The sequence below is a fragment of the Haliotis rufescens genome, unplaced genomic scaffold, assembly GCF_023055435.1.
Source record: "Haliotis rufescens isolate VD_foot unplaced genomic scaffold, xgHalRufe1.0.p SCAF_18, whole genome shotgun sequence".
In the NCBI taxonomy this organism is placed as follows: Eukaryota; Metazoa; Mollusca; class Gastropoda; order Lepetellida; family Haliotidae; genus Haliotis; species Haliotis rufescens.
This window is the reverse complement of record NW_025963868.1, coordinates 7986932-8004560: the sequence shown is the minus strand read 5'-3', so window position 1 is coordinate 8004560 and position 17629 is coordinate 7986932. Positions and strand designations below refer to the sequence as shown.

The 17629-nt window shown below is 41.4% G+C and overlaps 1 pseudogene; it reads left to right on the top strand.

Annotated features, from left to right (window-relative positions):
- Nucleotides 1–584: 584 nt before the first annotated feature.
- On the top strand, nt 585–10444 carry LOC124149651 (annotated as a pseudogene).
- The last annotated feature ends 7185 nt before the right edge of the window (nt 10445–17629 follow it).

Sequence of the window (17629 nt, the reverse complement as noted above, 5' to 3'; positions counted from 1 at the left end):
GTGTTCAGTAGCCACCATGATGGTCAGTGTTACGTGTTCAGGAGCCACCATTGTGTTCAGTATTACGTGTTCAGAAGCCACCATGGTGGTCAGTGTTACGTGTTCAGTAGCCACCATGGTGGTCAGTGTTACGTGTTCAGTAGCCACCATGGTGGTCAGTGTTACGTGTTCAGTAGCCACCATGGTGGTCAGTGTTACGTGTTCAGTAGCCACCATGGTGGTCAGTGTTACGTGTTCAGTAGCCACCATGGTGGTCAGTGTTACGTGTTCAGTAGCCACCATGGTGGTCAGTGTTACGTGTTCAGTAGCCACCATGGTTGTCAGTGTTACGTGTGCAGTGTCCACCATGGTGTTCAGTGTTAAGTGTTCAGTATCCACAATGGTTGTCAGTGTTACGTGTTCAGTAGCCACCATGGTGGTAACTGTTACGTGTTCATTACGTCAAATTTTGTCGTTCATACACTCATGAACGTCAATTTCGCGGTCATGCGACCGACCTCTCGTCCAATGGAAAAGTCGTATATCGTGTCAACTTCAAACTAAAAAAATATTTATTCTTGACTTCTACTCCAGGGCAGTGTCGGAGCACCTGTGTTGGACAAGAGAGCGGAGGACAATTTCCCCTGTGCGGAGACTGCACCAGGTACATTGTGTGTGTCAACCAGATCGGAATCATCATGCAGTGCCCCTTTGACTGGGAGTGGAGCGTGGCGACAATGGAGTGTACCTCTCCGCAATTGGCTCAGTGCAGGTAAATTACTAACTCATTATCATAACGCCACCTGTCAGTCAAACCACATGATTGACCAATCAGAAAATGCGAAGCGAGTCCGCCATTTTGTCAGACACCTTCTTGAAAGCTGTTTGACAATGTATCAAAATAGTATGAAGATACGAGGGCTGCTGAAAAGTTCTAAGCCTAAGTGGGATACCTCAATCGGATTGAAACAAACGTTTGCCAACAACAAGTACAATCATTTTATGAATCAAAGACATAAGAACTGCAACTGTAGTGTTATTATTGTCTTTGTACCAGACCATCTTGTGAACCTACCCATTGAAATCACCAGAAATGGACAAAACTGGCTATAGGGCAGTCATCAAGTACCTGCAACTGAAAGGGCTAACTCGGACACAGTTACATGCTGACATGGTCTCCACTTGAGGGGATGATGCCCCTTCCTTTTCCACTGTAAAGAAGTGGGCTGCGGAATTCAAGCGTGGCAGAGAGAGCCTTGACGATGACCCGCGTCCAGGAAGGCCTTCAACAGCAACCATTCCGGAAAACATTACCCGGGTGCATGACATGGTGATGGCTGATCGACGATTGACCACTCGACATATTGCCAGTGTTGTGGGCATCCTTCATGAGAGGGTTGAGCACATTATCACCAACGAGATGGGAATGACAAAAGTTTCTGCAAGATGGCTGCCAGAGCTCTTGATAGCGGATCAGAAACGTGTCAGATTCCTGACGTCCCGTGACAATTTATCACCCTGTCAAATCATATCAGCAATCCATGATTGTGGCTTCGAAGTCATTAACCACCCCCTTATTCACCAGATTTGGCCCCGTCAGACTTCCACCTGTTTCCCAAAATGAAAAAGGAACTAGCCAGTCGCAATTTTCCTAGTAATGATGACGTCATTTCCACTGTGAATGACTTTTTTAGGGTGGCTGAAGACAATTTCTTCTTGACCGGTATCCAGGCCTTGCAGCATCGCTGGCAAAAGTGTGTAAACCTGGAAGAGGACTATGTGGAGAAATAAATGAAAACCATCGACTTGGTACGGGTCTTTCACAGTTAGGCTTAGAACTTTTCAGCCAGCCCTCGTACTTTATTTCAAGTGTTCCACATGGCAGTCGCAATAGTGTACCAAAGGTGTCAGTTGCACGAGGCAAGTATGAACAATATAAATTTTGTTAAATGAGAATTTCTAGCAGGGTAGAAATTCAATCCGACTCTTTCACGTTGACCTTGACCTAGATATCTAACTTGACATTCATCTTGGCATTCAACTTGACCTTCTCCTTAACCTTGACATATATTTAGTGAACTTTCGAAAACTTTTGAGATTACAACTTGGTTTCCTCAAAAGTTGCTTCCCTTAGGCGTGTCAGAATCCTATGATAGTGGGTTCGAACACCGGTTCCTCCTGATTATGTTGCTATGGTTTCAGCGCCATATTGCTTGTGAGTTTCTTCAAACTTGTAACCATTTAAGGTCACTTTTGGCGTTCCTCACACAAATATCTGGCACACCGTGTGGTCAGCAGAAATAGAACAAGCGCGATAGGCAGGCAAAGAACTCTCATTCATTAACGATACAACGATTACAAACAACAATTACTATTGTACTTCAATTCGCATTTACAAAGTTTCTGAATTCCCAAATTTATATTATGACCACGATGACTAAATGACCAGTGTGTCGAAAGATGTTGCCTATCCTAACTCTAAAGTCAAACTGAATTACAACGCCACATGGTGGTCGACACAGAACTGAAATACGACAGCGGCGTTACAAAATAATTTACTCACTCAATCATGAATGATTGTTTGATTTATTTTTTATTTTTCATTTTCTTACAAACCAAGGAGATAAATCATGTAACATGATTGCCCTCATGTGTTCGTGAGGACGAATGCGTGCGGTGCACCTGTAACATATCCGAAGCTTTACTCCCGATCCACTCGCCTATATCAAAGCCTAGCTTTAACACTTGCCATTTCAGGCCTACCTTTCTCGATCATGGTGCCACCCTGTGTAGAACACGAGTTGTTTCCCTTGTGAGGAAAGGCAATATCCAATCAGATCGCTGTTCTTATTTCGAATAGCTTCACCAGATGGCTACCATAGCAAACCACCTGGTAGGACAGATAAAGTAAAGATGTGAAATGTCGTCCTTGACAGACATACATAATGATGTATGATGCCACGGTGAAGTGATGCCACACCGAAGACTGTCGCATTTCGCTCTTACAATAATGAAGGCATACACACCACACAGTATCAATAAACACACTGCACATCGCGGAAAAACGAGACTCTCATCAAGGGTGGGCTAAAAGTAGCACTACATCTCTCTCACTGTGATAAGCGTTCCGTCGTCGAAGTTTTAAAAAAATCTGCACTCAAATATATAAAAGTAGTTGGGCGAGTTCATTAAAAAATTGCAACCACTTCGATTTTGGGGGGAATACTGTCAGCGCAAATTCGGCAGGCGATAGTGAGGCCATGGCAGAGACCTATTTTTCGGAACCTGGACGTTGATTCTGTTAAACGTTCTCTGACTGGACTATCGATATACGCAAGTTGGCTTGAAATAGCAAGGGTGTAAACTAGACATTGATATAAGTTGGACACGCTTGCCTCGGGAAAGTGAACAGCAGTATAAATGGCACCTGTCTTAATATCTGCATGTCGAAAGGGATTTAGATCATTGATTGCAATCACATATATCATCTCGCGCGCCTTCGGGAGGAATCCATGTTGAATAACAAGTTTCGCTAGTTCGCGCGAACTCACTCACATCAACGAACTACATAATTAGCTGTGTCAGAAGTCACCAAGAGGTCAACGAGGACATAGGACGAGGTATCACGTAAAGGATTTCTATAAAAGTGAAAACAAATAGCTATGACTGAAAACTTGCATTTTCTTTCTTTTCCGACCAGTGATACAACAAGCCTTACAACCAGCCCTACAGAAAGCCCTACAACCAGTCCTGCCACTATGTCGATGTGTATCACCAGCTGTGTTGGAGTTGTGAATGGCGTCTATCAGTCGTGTGATACGTGCACTGGATTCATATTGTGTTTTGCAAATAATCTCTTTAACAATCCGTGTCCGGCAGTTGACGGACAAGATCGTGTATGGGATGATAACCTGAAGACATGCGCACTTACGTCAAGTACATGTACAGAAACCAGTCCTACAACCAGCCCGACAACCAGCCCTACAACCAGCCCTACAACTATGACGATGTGTGTAACCAGCTGTGTTGGAGTTGTGAATGGCGTCTATCAGTCGTGTGATACGTGCACTGGTTTCATATTGTGTTTTGCAAATAACCTCTTTAACAATCCGTGTCCGACAGTTGACGGACAAGTTCGAGTATGGGATGATAACCTGAAGACATGCGCACTTACATCAAGTACCTGTACAGAATCCAGCCCAACAAGCAGCCCTACAACCAGTCCTACAACCAGTCCTACAACCAGCCCGACAACCAGCCCTACCACCAGCCCTACAACCAGTCACACAACCAGCCCTACAACCAGCCCTACAACTATGACGATGTGTGTAACCAGCTGTGTTGGAGTTGTGAATGGCGTCTATCAGTCGTGTGATACGTGCACTGGTTTCATATTGTGTTTTGCAAATAACCTCTTTAACAATCCGTGTCCGACAGTTGACGGACAAGTTCGAGTATGGGATGATAACCTGAAGACATGCGCACTTACGTCAAGTACCTGTACAGAAACCAGTCCTACAACCAGCCCTACAACCAGTCCTACAACCAGCCCTACAACCAGTCCTACAACTATGACGATGTGTGTAGCCAGCTGTGTTGGAGTTTTGAGTGGCACCTATCAGTCGTGTGATACGTGCACTGGTTTCATATTATGCATTTCAAATGTTCTCTTTAACAATCCGTGTCCATCAATTGACGGACAAGTTCGTGTATGGGATGATAACCTGAAGACATGCGCACCAACGTCAAGTACATGTACAGAAACCAGCCCAACAAGCAGCCCTACAACCAGTCCCACAACCAGTCCCACAACCAGTCCTACAACTAGCCCTACAACCAGTCCCACAACCAGTCCTACAACCAGTCCTACAACTAGCCCTACAACCAGTCCTACAACTAGTCCTAGAACCAGCCCTACAACCAGCCCTACAACCAGTCCTACAACCAGTCCCACAACCAGTCCCACAACCAGCCCTACAACCAGTCCTACAACCAGTCCAACAACCAGTCCTACAACCAGTCCTACAACCAGCCCTACAACCAGTCCCACAACCAGCCCTACAACCAGTCCTACAACTAGCCCTACAACCAGTCCTACAACTAGTCCTAGAACCAGCCCTACAACCAGCCCTACAACCAGCCCTACAACTATGACGATGTGTGTAACCAGCTGTGTTGGAGTTGTGAGTGGCACCTATCAGTCGTGTGATACGTGCACTGGTTTCATATTATGCATTTCAAATGTTCTCTTTAACAATCCGTGTCCATCAATTGACGGACAAGATCGTGTATGGGATGATAACCTGAAGACATGCGCACCAACGTCAAGTACATGTACAGAAACCAGCCCAACAAGCAGCCCTACAACCAGCCCTTCAACCAGTCCCACAACCAGCCCTACAACCAGTCCTACAACCAGTCCTACAACCAGTCCTACAACCAGTCCTACAACCAGTCCTACAACCAGTCCTACAACCAGTCCCACAACCAGTCCCACAACCAGTCCTACAACAAGTCCTACAACCAGTCCCACAACTAGCCCTACAACCAGTCCTACAACCAGTCCTACAACTAGCCCTACAACCAGCCCAACAACCAGCCCTACAACCAGCCCTACAACCAGTCCCACGACCAGTCCCACAACCAGTCCTACAACCATCCCTACAACCAGTCCTACAACCAGTCCTACAACCAGCCCTACAACCAGCCCTTCAACCAGTCCTACAACCAGTCCTACAACCAGTCCTACAACCAGTCCTACAACCAGTCCCACAACCAGCCCTACAACCAGCCCTACAACCAGTCCTACAACCAGCCCCACAACCAGTCCTACAACTAGCCCTACAACCAGCCCTACAACAAGTCCTACAACCAGCCCTACAACCAGTCCTACAACCAGTCCTACAACCAGCCCTACAACCAGCCCTACAACCAGTCTTACAACCAGTCCTACAACCAGCCCTACAACCAGTCCTACAACCAGCCCTACAACCAGCCGTACAACCAGTCCTACAACCAGTCCCACAACCAGTCCTACAACCAGTCCTACAACCAGTCCTACAACCAGTCCTACAACCAGCCCTACAACCAGTCCTACAACCAGTCCTACAACCAGCCCCACAACCAGTCCTACAACCAGTCCTACAACCAGTCCCACAACCAGTCCTACAACTAGCCCTACAACCAGCCCTACAACAAGTCCTACAACCAGCCCTACAACCAGTCCTACAACCAGTCTTACAACCAGTCCTACAACCAGCCCTACAACCAGCCCTACAACTAGCCCTACAACCAGTCCTACAACCAGCCCTACAACTATGACGATGTGTGTAACCAGCTGTGTTGGAGTTAGGAGTGGCAGCTATCAGTCGTGTGTAACGTGTACTGGTTTCATATTATGCGTATTCAATATTCGCATTAAAACTCCGTGTCTATCAATTGGCGGACAAGTTCGAGTATGGGATGATAATTTGAAGACATGCGCACTTACGTCAAGTACCTGTACAGAAACCGCTGTGGCAGCTGGAATAGGTACGTTTGTGTGTGTGTGTGTGTGTGTGCTTGCTGTAAATAAATATAATGGGACACATTATAAAATAAAATCCACACATGACAGCAACAGTATTTTACTGCCCTCATGCATAACGTATATCCATGTGTATGACAGTATAAAGAATATGAGGGCGTTTCTAATGCGTGTCAACATTTTAATAATATGTGTTTATATTACAGGTACAATGACAACAAATGCGAAACCTTTTATTGCTTTCAATCAATTTATTTCAGTACCTTCAGGTCCCAGGCCTTTGGTTCAGGCGTAATTGCAGTTAACTGTACATTTCGTTCCAGATGTGCATAGTACAAATATTTTGCTGGATCAGTAATGATGTTATAGTTTGGCGAAGATAAAACTTTGTGTTAATATATAGCTGGCTTAACTGTCCGTACGCTGGACACACTAAAAGAAAAGGGAATTCATTTTCAACCAGTTTACAAAGTTACAAAGTTTACATTTATAGAAACTTTAAATGTTGCCTTATAGGACATTTTTGAACTTGCAAGTAGATCACTAAAATTTCTGTGGTTACCTTGTCATTTGCGGAAGTTTAAGTATATGTGATCACCTTGTCATTGGCGGTGTATTAAGTATATGTGAAGACCTTCTCATTGGCGGTGTATTAAGTATATGTGATGACCTTGTCATTGGCGGTGTATTAAGTATATGTGATGACTTTGTCATTGGCGGTGTATTAAGTATATGTGATGACCTTGTCATTGGCGATGCATTAAGTATATGTGATGACCTTGTCATTGGCGGTGTATTAAGTATATGTGATGACCTTCTCATTGGCGGTGTATTAAGTATATGTGATGACCTTGTCATTGGCGGGGTATTAAGAATATGTGATGACCTTGTCATTGGCGGTGTATTAAGTATATGTGATGACTTTGTCATTGGCGGTGTATTAAGTATATGTGATGACCTTGTCATTGGCGATGCATTAAGTATATGTGATGACCTTGTCATTGGCGGTGTATTAAGTATATGTGATGACCTTCTCATTGGCGGTGTATTAAGTATATGTGATGACCTTGTCATTGGCGGGGTATTAAGAATATGTGATGACCTTGTCATTGGCGGTGTATTAAGTATATGTGATGACTTTGTCATTGGCGGTGTATTAAGTATATGTGATGACCTTGTCATTGGCGATGCATTAAGTATATGTGATGACCTTCTCATTGGCGGAGTATTAAGTATATGTGATGACCTTGTCATCGGCGGGGTATTAAGTATATGTGTTGACCTTGTCATTCGCGGTGTTTTCATCATATGCGGTAAACTTACCATTGACGGTGTATTAAGAATGTATGGCAACATGCTCATTGGTGGTGTGTTAAGTATATATGGTTACCTTTTCATTGGCGGTGTATAAAGTAAAATCAATGATTACCTTGTCATTGACGAAGTATGAAACATGTATGATTACCCTGTGGCTGGTGATGTTTGAAGTTTGTTTGGTAACCTTGTCATTGGTGTTGTGTTAGGTATGAATGGTTATTTTGTCATTGTCGGTGTATTAAGTATGAATGGTTACCTTGACTTTGTCGGTGTAATAAGTATGTATGGCTACCTTGTCATTGGCGGTGTATTAAGTATGAATGGTTACCTTGTCATTGTCGGTGAATTAAGTATGAATGATTACCTTGTCATTGTCGGTGTATTAAGTATGTATTGTTACCTTGACATTGTCGGTGTATTAAGTATGTATGGCTACCTTGTCATTGTCGGTGTATTAAGTATGAATGGTTACCTTAACATTGTCGGTGAATTAAGTATGAATGATTACCTTGTCATTGTCGGTGTAATAAGTATGAATGGTTACCTTGACTTTGTCGGTGTAATAAGTATGTATGGCTACCTTGTCATTGGCGGTGTAATAAGTATGAATGGTTACCTTGTCATTGTCGGTGTATTAAGTATGAATAATACCTTGTCATCGTCGTTGTATTAAGTATGAATGGTTACCTTGTCATTGTCGGTGTATTAAGTATGTATTGTTACCTTGACATTGTCGGTGTATTAAGTATGTATTGTTACCTTGTCATTGTCGGTGTATTAAGTATGTATTGTTACCTTGTCATTGTCGGTGTATTAAGTATGTATTGTTACCTTGTCATTGTCGGTGTATTAAGTATGAATGGTTATCTTGTCATTGTCAGTGTATTAAGTATGTATGGTTACCTTTTCATTGTCAGTGTATTAAGTATGTATGGTTACCTTAACATTGGTGTTGTATGAGGTATCGCTGGCTATCTTGTCACTGTCGGTGTATTAAGTATGTATGGTTACCTTTTCATTGTCGGTGTATTAAGTATGTATGGTTACCTTAACATTGGTGTTGTATGAGGTATCGCTGGCTATCTTGTCATTGTTGGTGTATTAAGTATGTATGGCTACCTTGTCATTGGCGGTGTATTAAGTATGAAGGGTTACCTTGTCATTGGCGGTGTATAAAGCATGTATGGTTACCTTGTCATTGACAATGTATGAAGTATCTGTGGTTACCCTGTGGTTGTCGGTGAATGAAGTGTATATGGTAACCTTGTCATTGGCGGAGTATGACGTAAGTATGGATACCTTGTCATTGTCCGTGTATCACGTGTACTAACGGAGACGCAGCCATAGAGCTGAAATCTCCCCGTGAGCAGCTTTAAACCTAACCCCCTCACTAACTCGTTCCAGCCTCTTCCGCCTGCATGCGGAGCTGCAATGGGGCCACTGATGGCGACTACCAATCCTGTGAATCCTGCTACGGATACATCGCCTGTGCGGGAGGCGCTCTTACGCGACGCAACTGTTCTGGGGTCAAGGTGTGGAACGACCTCCTCAAGAGTTGTGAAGAAACGTCTCCGACATGTTCTGCTGCCACTACAACGACGTCGGCTCCTCGGGGCTGCGTTTCCAGCTGCAGAGACCGCGCGAATGGGGAATACCAGTCGTGTGAATCCTGCTCGGAGTTTGTTCATTGCAACTGGGGGGATTCTGTTGTTAAACCGTGTCCCGCTGAGCTTGTCTGGGATGACGGCCTGCGGACATGCGACTTCACCTCAACCACATGCCCGTAATAATCCTTACGCCTAAGACGTCATCCTAGGGTGCCTCTTCCCCGATTCTGACATTGAAAGTGTGTTCTGCGGTGTAAAGTGATAGACATCTGATACACAGACTCCCCTCCAAACTAATTTTGTGCTCTCGTAACCAGGAAAGTTTAGTTAGTTTTAAAACACGCTCACCTATACTGCCGAGTAAAAGTGTCCGACCATGTTTCACGGTGGCAAAAATTGAAACAAACCAGAAACGATTATTCGATGGTGATGTATTTGATACGGACATTATAGCTGCGTTTTAGACCTCACTTTTTAGTTTTTCGGCGACTCTTTTCATCATAGATAACTTTTGTAAAATTTCGATCGGATACAAATTTCAAGTGTATGGCTTTCTTTTTGTTTATTAAGCTCGCAACACTCATCCAATCCACATGTGTGTTGTAATTCAAGAAATGTTTGAATTTTTTTGTGCATCAACAATTATTAAATGGACCTTGAAATATCAATCGCATTCGGAAAGGATTTCCCAACAGCAATCTATTTATAGACGTTAACAAGGTCGTCGTCATTTGGAAAATAGTTCTGTCACTTCCGGTAAAACGTACATATATGATGATCAAATGTAAGTTTGTTGTGAATTTATTGAATATAAATGCAAGTTTTTGTGCATTTATGGAAAATAAATGCACGATTTTATGCATTTATCGATTATAAATGCACGTTTTTCTGCATCTATTGAATATAAATGATAAATGAAAGTTTTTGTGCATTTATCGAATATAAATGCAAATTTTCGGGAGCTCTCGCTCAGTCAGAATTGCTGAAATTTATGTAACAAATTCATTTTGTAAATACTAACCAATAAAGTCCGATTATACTTGGGAACCTGTCAGTTGGAACTGATGTGGAGTGCTATTATCGTTATTACACTGCATGTATTCTGAGACAATCAACATGACACATATACCACTCACATATACATGTGCCACTAAATCCTCATTTTAATTGTCTTAAACCAACACCATGTGTGTGTGGCTGCCTGTGTGTATGTGTGTCTGTCTGTCTGTGTCTGTGTGTTTGTACTTGTCCAGATTTATGCTGGTTTTATAGTGCTAGCCTACTGAGAAACCATGCTGCAGCTAGGTTAACATGGATACTCTATTCAGACACATAATCCTTACTCCGAGCCGGCCATTCCTTGTTTATTCCCCTCAATGCCGAACGCAGGGAATCAGCGCAACGCCATGCCGCGCCACGCCCCGCCCCGCCCCGCCCCGCCCCGCAACGCCACGCCACGCAGGGAATCATCGCAACGCCATGCCGCGACGCGCCGCGTCACGCCACGCCACGCCACGCCACGCCACGCCACGCCACGCCACGCCACGCCACGCCCGCCACGCCACGCCACGCCACGCCACGCCACGCCACGCAAAAACACGAAAACTGGTCCTGATGTGATGAAAAGTGTGATCGACATGCGTAAACACGCTCTTGTCTGCTTATTTACAGCCTACCTCGCGAATGGAAATTCCTACACACTGCCCTAACAACAAAGAATATTCCAGGTGTTTCTATAATTGTCTATGACTGTCACCGTCTGCGGGATAGCGGACCGGAAGTTTACACACCACACTAGCATCTAAATACATACTTCCTGACAACTGATTACATCAAATAGTATAACATTCATGACGACTAAACACACAAACATTAACACAGTTACAATCATTTCATTGTTAAACAATAAATTAAACAGCCATGTAATAATACAACACGTCCCATTTTAATTCTGGAAACCCAAAAGTCCAGAAACTCTACGCTCTTTCCCCAGTCTCGGTTAAAGGTATTTACAAAATTAAACATGCCGTTTTCATGGGAACATACCAAGGAAGAAAAAATGAAAAAAAAATTGTTTAAAAACTCAATATTTAGATTATGTCGCCCATGGGCCTGCCCATGGGCGAAGTGTGGCCAATGGGCCTGCCCATGGGCGAAGTCTGGCCCATGGGTAGGCCCATGGGCAGGCCCATGGGCGAGAATATGTTCCTTTACTTAAAACTCATGTTTTTGTTTCGCAAATACATTTAATGTATTTATTGAAGTATCATGACACAAAATTTAACTCATTTTAACTTAATTCAACTATTTTATAGCGATATTGAAATATTTCGCCCATGGGCGAGAAAAAGGTTTGGCCCATGGGCGAGAATATGTTCCTTTACTTAAAACTCATGTTTTTGTTTCGCAAATACATTTAATGTATTTATTGAAGTATCATGACACAAAATTTAACTCATTTTAACTTAATTCAACTATTTTATAGCGATATTGAAATATTTCGCCCATGGGCGAGAAAAAGGTTTGGCCCATGGGCGAGAATATGTTCCTTTACTTAAAACTCATGATTTTGTTTCGCAAATACATTAAATGTATTTATTGAAGTATCATGACACAAAATTTAACTCATTTTAACTTAATTCAACTATTTTATAGCGATATTGAAATATTTCGCCCATGGGCGAGAAAAAGGTTTGGCCCATGGGTAGGCCCATGGGTAGGCCCATGGGCAGGCCCATGGGCGAGAATATGTTCCTTTACTTAAAACTCATGATTTTGTTTCGCAAATACATTTAATGTATTTATTGAAGTATCATGACACAAAATTTAACTCATTTTAACTTAATTCAACGATTTTATAGCGATATTGAAATATTTCGCCCATGGGCGAGAAAAAGGTTTGGCCCATGGGCGAGAATATGTTCCTTTACTTAAAACTCATGATTTTGTTTCGCAAATACATTAAATGTATTTATTGAAGTATCATGACACAAAATTTAACTCATTTTAACTTAATTCAACTATTTTATAGCGATATTGAAATATTTCGCCCATGGGCGAGAAAAAGGTTTGGCCCATGGGCAGGCCCATGGGCGAGAACATGTTTCTTTACTCAAAACTCATGTTTTTGTAGCGATCTTTAATGAACCCGGCCTTACCTCTCAAAACGTTTTGACAGTTTATCATACGAATTCATGTGCGTGTACTCCAATTCATTGGAGTTATTTTCCACAACATTAAATTTTAGTTAGTTTCTATTTCATTTCCCGTTTTTTATGTCCCGTTGATACATCACACTGGGCAATTACGTGACACTAGGTATGCAATATACAGGTACGCGTGCGCGTATTTTAATGAAAAAAACTATTCGTCTTTTATTGCATAACGTTTGGCTGAATATCTTACATTCTAACGAAATCTCGAAATAATTATTTAATTACAAGCAGTGTCGAACTGACCAGTAGGAATTATGTTTCAATGCGATTGAGGAAAACGTGAGTGAATATTGTGACACTAAAGCAACTTTTAACTGCATTGTCACTTTTGGTATGAAAATGGTAATAGTTAAGAAAAACGTAACAGCCTTCTTATGATAATTCTCATATTCTCATTAGTACGTTGTGTCTAATTACAGTGTCGGCCTTATTTACAGGTGATTCTACAATACTTGTTGTCAGTCAATTACAATCTGCCACACCACGCGTGAATAAACAGTTATGCAGGTGTTGCTGTGGGCAAATACCTAGCCTGTACATGTATATTTTTGTGGATACATGTATTACATATTTTCGTTGATATGTGGATATATTAAGCACCAAGACACAAAAAGTTTATGAAAGATGAATTTGTGCCTTGATATATATATTCAACGCGAACGATGCTTGTATTTTCTCCGCGATCCTGATGTGTATCATCGTTTAATTGGTCTTTCATTAAAAGTATGTTGTGAGGCGATATCAAAGGAGCCGCTCAATATACACAGTGTCGTCCGTTTCGCGTGAACTACCACCCTACCCTGTCAGTAAGAGTTATGTAATCGGTACACAAATATATTTGGTGCGATGTCAGTGTGGAAGGAGTTTGAATTACGTCCGCCAGTGGCCACAGAAAGTATAGTACCAATCAACAAGGCCAATGCCGTACTAATAACCTAGTGACTCTCGTAACAACGGCTGTCAATATGTCTGCTACATCTACCATACCATCATCCCTGTCACAACTGGCGTATTAACGGTTTATTCAACAAATTATTGTAGAAATGTCGTTACCAGACTAACGTACGTCGTATTCAGTCCTCAACTGGATGTCACATTCCTTATATCAGTTAACAGCCCTGTTTGTGAAAATATTTACTAGACATAAGATTTAAAGACTAATGAAATCAATTGTAAGACCGCATAGACCATAAAACCGAACAAAATATGTCTTGGTATCATCTCTTGTGTATTAGATGATGGCAATGACCGGAAATGTTATAACGTTAGATTAAGAAGGAGAAACATTAAAGTGTTTTACAATACTTGGAAACATGAGCAATAAGATGTAGCAACATAAACATGCATGGAATAGGGACAAAGGATGAAAACAAATTGAAAAGGATTTTAATACAAAATTAATCGAACTAAATAACTTGCCTGAACAGAAGGGGTACCCAAACTTGTTTGACAGTTATTCGTGTGTTGTAGACTGTCGAATGGGACTCATGTGTGTACGTAGCGTACGCATATCTATTGCAAGTTTTAGTACTCATACACTTTCTCTTTTTGTGTTTTGTTTGTTTGTTAGTTGTATAACGCCACACTTAGCAATATTTCAGCTGTATGACGGCGGTCTGTAAATAATCGAGTCTGGACCAGACAATCCAGTGATTGACATCATGTGCATCGATCCACGCAATTGGGATACGATGACATGCATCAACCAAGTCAGCGAGCCTGACCACCCGATCCCAGTAGTCGCTTCTTACGACAAGCGCTGTCGCCCTTTTACGCCAAGAATGGTTTGTTGAAGATCTTCACGGGTCTATTGAATGCAGGGATTTGTATAAAGTCATCAGACAGCATACAATGCCACCTAAAAATTATACTCAGTGTCTCCGCAAAGTAATATAGTACGGTACTTAGAGTACATGTGAGATTATACTCAGATTAGGGAGATGTTTAATCCATATAACGTGTTATTATTCTACCTAACAATGTATTTAATGAAATGAATGCAAAACAAACTCAACGGCTAAAAGGTTTCATTGAAAAAACTACCCCTAGTCTTGACTAATAAAACAACTGCAACCCGACACAGATTAAACGCAACTTACAAACACAATCATAATCTGGTTAGTCTGTATCACTCAACGAGGCCGCTTACTCTGCCCACAGTATGACAGTATTGGGCAGTTCAGTAATTAGGAGCCAAAACCAGACAGGTACGCTGGTCACACTTGACTGGTCTGACTGATGATTAGGTCGTCTGACAATTGGGAGTGAACCATAGCAAGAAGTATCTGCGAAACTATTTGCTCCTTTTATGGGACCGATTAGTTTTATGACCATGGGCCTCGGCACAAGCGTGGTGTTGGAAGACAAGTTATACATGTACATCCGATATGGTGACTGTTTTTCGCTATTCATATTCTAAATACATTCATAATACCACAACATTTTAGTACTCCTTGAAACTTTACAATCACTTCAATATGTACAATAGATTGAACGAGAACACTTGATATATTGCAGATTATTAAATCATTGTCTCTATTATCAGCCGCTACGTCCGATCGTTTGCATTGTACAAAGAAATATTTTATCTGTCCTTTTGCAGATTTAGCCTCAGAATGTGCTCATTCGAATTAGGAACGAAAATAATTGCTTGTCGTGAGTATATATGATACAGTTAAAAGTTACTTGTACACTGTAGACGTATTCACTTTAAAGTCGCATACGACCTTCGCGAGCGAGTTGAATGCTCCAGGTTAATTGGAACGAAGTCTAGAAAGGGTTATAAAGTTTTGTATTTGGTAATGTGTAGGTTTGTTAAATATGATTTTTTAAATTCCTTTTATTTCAATTTGTAAAAACATAACTATGCGCTTAAAAACAGAGCTGACTTGATGGGAGATAGCCACCTCAGTTTGTCTGTTGGACACGGTTTAACCTTACTGTGTCCTCACCCTGGTTGTTGTTACCGTTGTTATAAGGGATTAAGAGCTACGGCTCATTGCATTTTTGGTTACAGTCTGTATCACTAAAGTGGACATGTGCAGGTGAACTCTGTTCAATTAGTATATGAAATGCCCCAAAATGTGAACTCCAGACAATAATAACCTGAGGGTAAATCCACGTGCGTCTGCCTTTCCCCTCGTTCACCTTCGAAATCCTTGATTATTATATCATGCCAGAGTTCTGAAATTCAGTGACAATGTTGCTGAACAGTAGAATCTGATGGACGTTTTGTGCAGAACCTGTTTGACACTATGGGTTCCAGGACCACTAACACTCTGAGCTGAAAAAGTTTGGTCCTAACCGCACCCAACATCTACAAGTTTGTAAACTTATAGACATCATTAAGAAGTAATTAACAGTCCCATGCTGAGACCTTTCTCAAAATTCAGACCGGTGGCAGGCTGCCAACAAAGAGAAGAAAATAGCGCAACCCCGACACGAGTGTGCTCAGTCAAACAATGAACTTACGACCGGCAGAACACAACTCCAGTTGAGTATGCCGATGCTGTATCTCAGCCGTGTTGGCCTGAAAATTTAAACATGCTAATTAAATCCAAAATCGTATAATCATTTTTAATAGAAACCGTATCTTAATTTGTTCTTGCACTGCATCATATCGTGTATTTCATCTGTATATGTGTAATGTGTATATGTATCAATGACTACACTTATACCGCATATTCTGCAACAGACTATAATTAATCACCTTATTATTGTCTCTCTATTTACCATGGCTGACTGCACTAATACCCTTTTAACAGTGGACACCGATATCAGTATACATGTAGGCTTTTTGTTCAAAAAGGAATATGCAGGAAATTATATGTAACAATTAACTGTGTACTAATTACATGTTTGAATGTTATCAGTTTTACGTTCTGAGATACAGTGATGTAAGCATCTTCTAAAATCTTCTAAAAATATAATAAAATACAAAACTCTCTGCCGTAATTTTTTTGTGGAAATCATTCGATCAAGTAAAAATGACTGCGTGACAAGACGAATCAACTATTTATACCCGATAAAAGAAACTGCCGTATTTTAGGAACAGTGCTACAACAAGACATTTGAAATTTCTAACAAGCAGATACATTAGAGACAGTGACTAGACTACAGGTACGTAATCCGTATCAATCAAAGGTGTAAAAAAAATGAAAATCATATCTGTAGGAGACCTACCAAATTACCAAGTTTTATCATTACTATATTTATTACAATGCAGATACTTTAGTGATAGATTTTGTAGAGGAGAGGGCATACACACAAGTATATTGCTTCCGTGTGTGAATGCAGGTTGTACTTGGTATCTCAGTTCTCAGTTTCATACCGGTTGTATAACTGAATTTGCATATGGAACCATGCGTACAGCATGACAATTACTTGCTATTCGTCAGTTTACAACACACATAACACGGTCAAACAATTTTAGGCACCGCTTTTGCGAGTTATTTAGTACAATAATGTTTTATTAAAATCTATTTCAATTTGTTTTCACCATTTTCCCTATTGACAGTCGTTGTTACGTGCGTCACTAGGTAATTAGTACGGATTGACCTTGTTTATTGTTTCTATACTTTGAGGATTTCTGTGGCAAGTGGCGGACGTAATTCAAACTCCTTCCGCACTGACACCGCATCAAATATATTTGTGTACCGATTACATAACTCTAATGGACAGGGTGGGTTGGTAGTTCACCGGACGACACTGTGTATATTGGGCGGCTCCTTTGATATCTCCTCCAAACATACGTTTATTGAATGACCCCATTAAACGATGATACACATCTCGATGAATATATCAAGGCACTAATTCATCTTTCATAAACATTTTTTTGTCTTTGTGCTTAATATATCCACATATCAACGAACATTTGTAAAACATGTATCCTAAAAAAAATAAACATTTTCAGGCTAGGTATTTGCCCACAGCAACACCTGCAGAACTGTTTATTCACGCGTGGTGTGGTAGATCGTAATTGACCG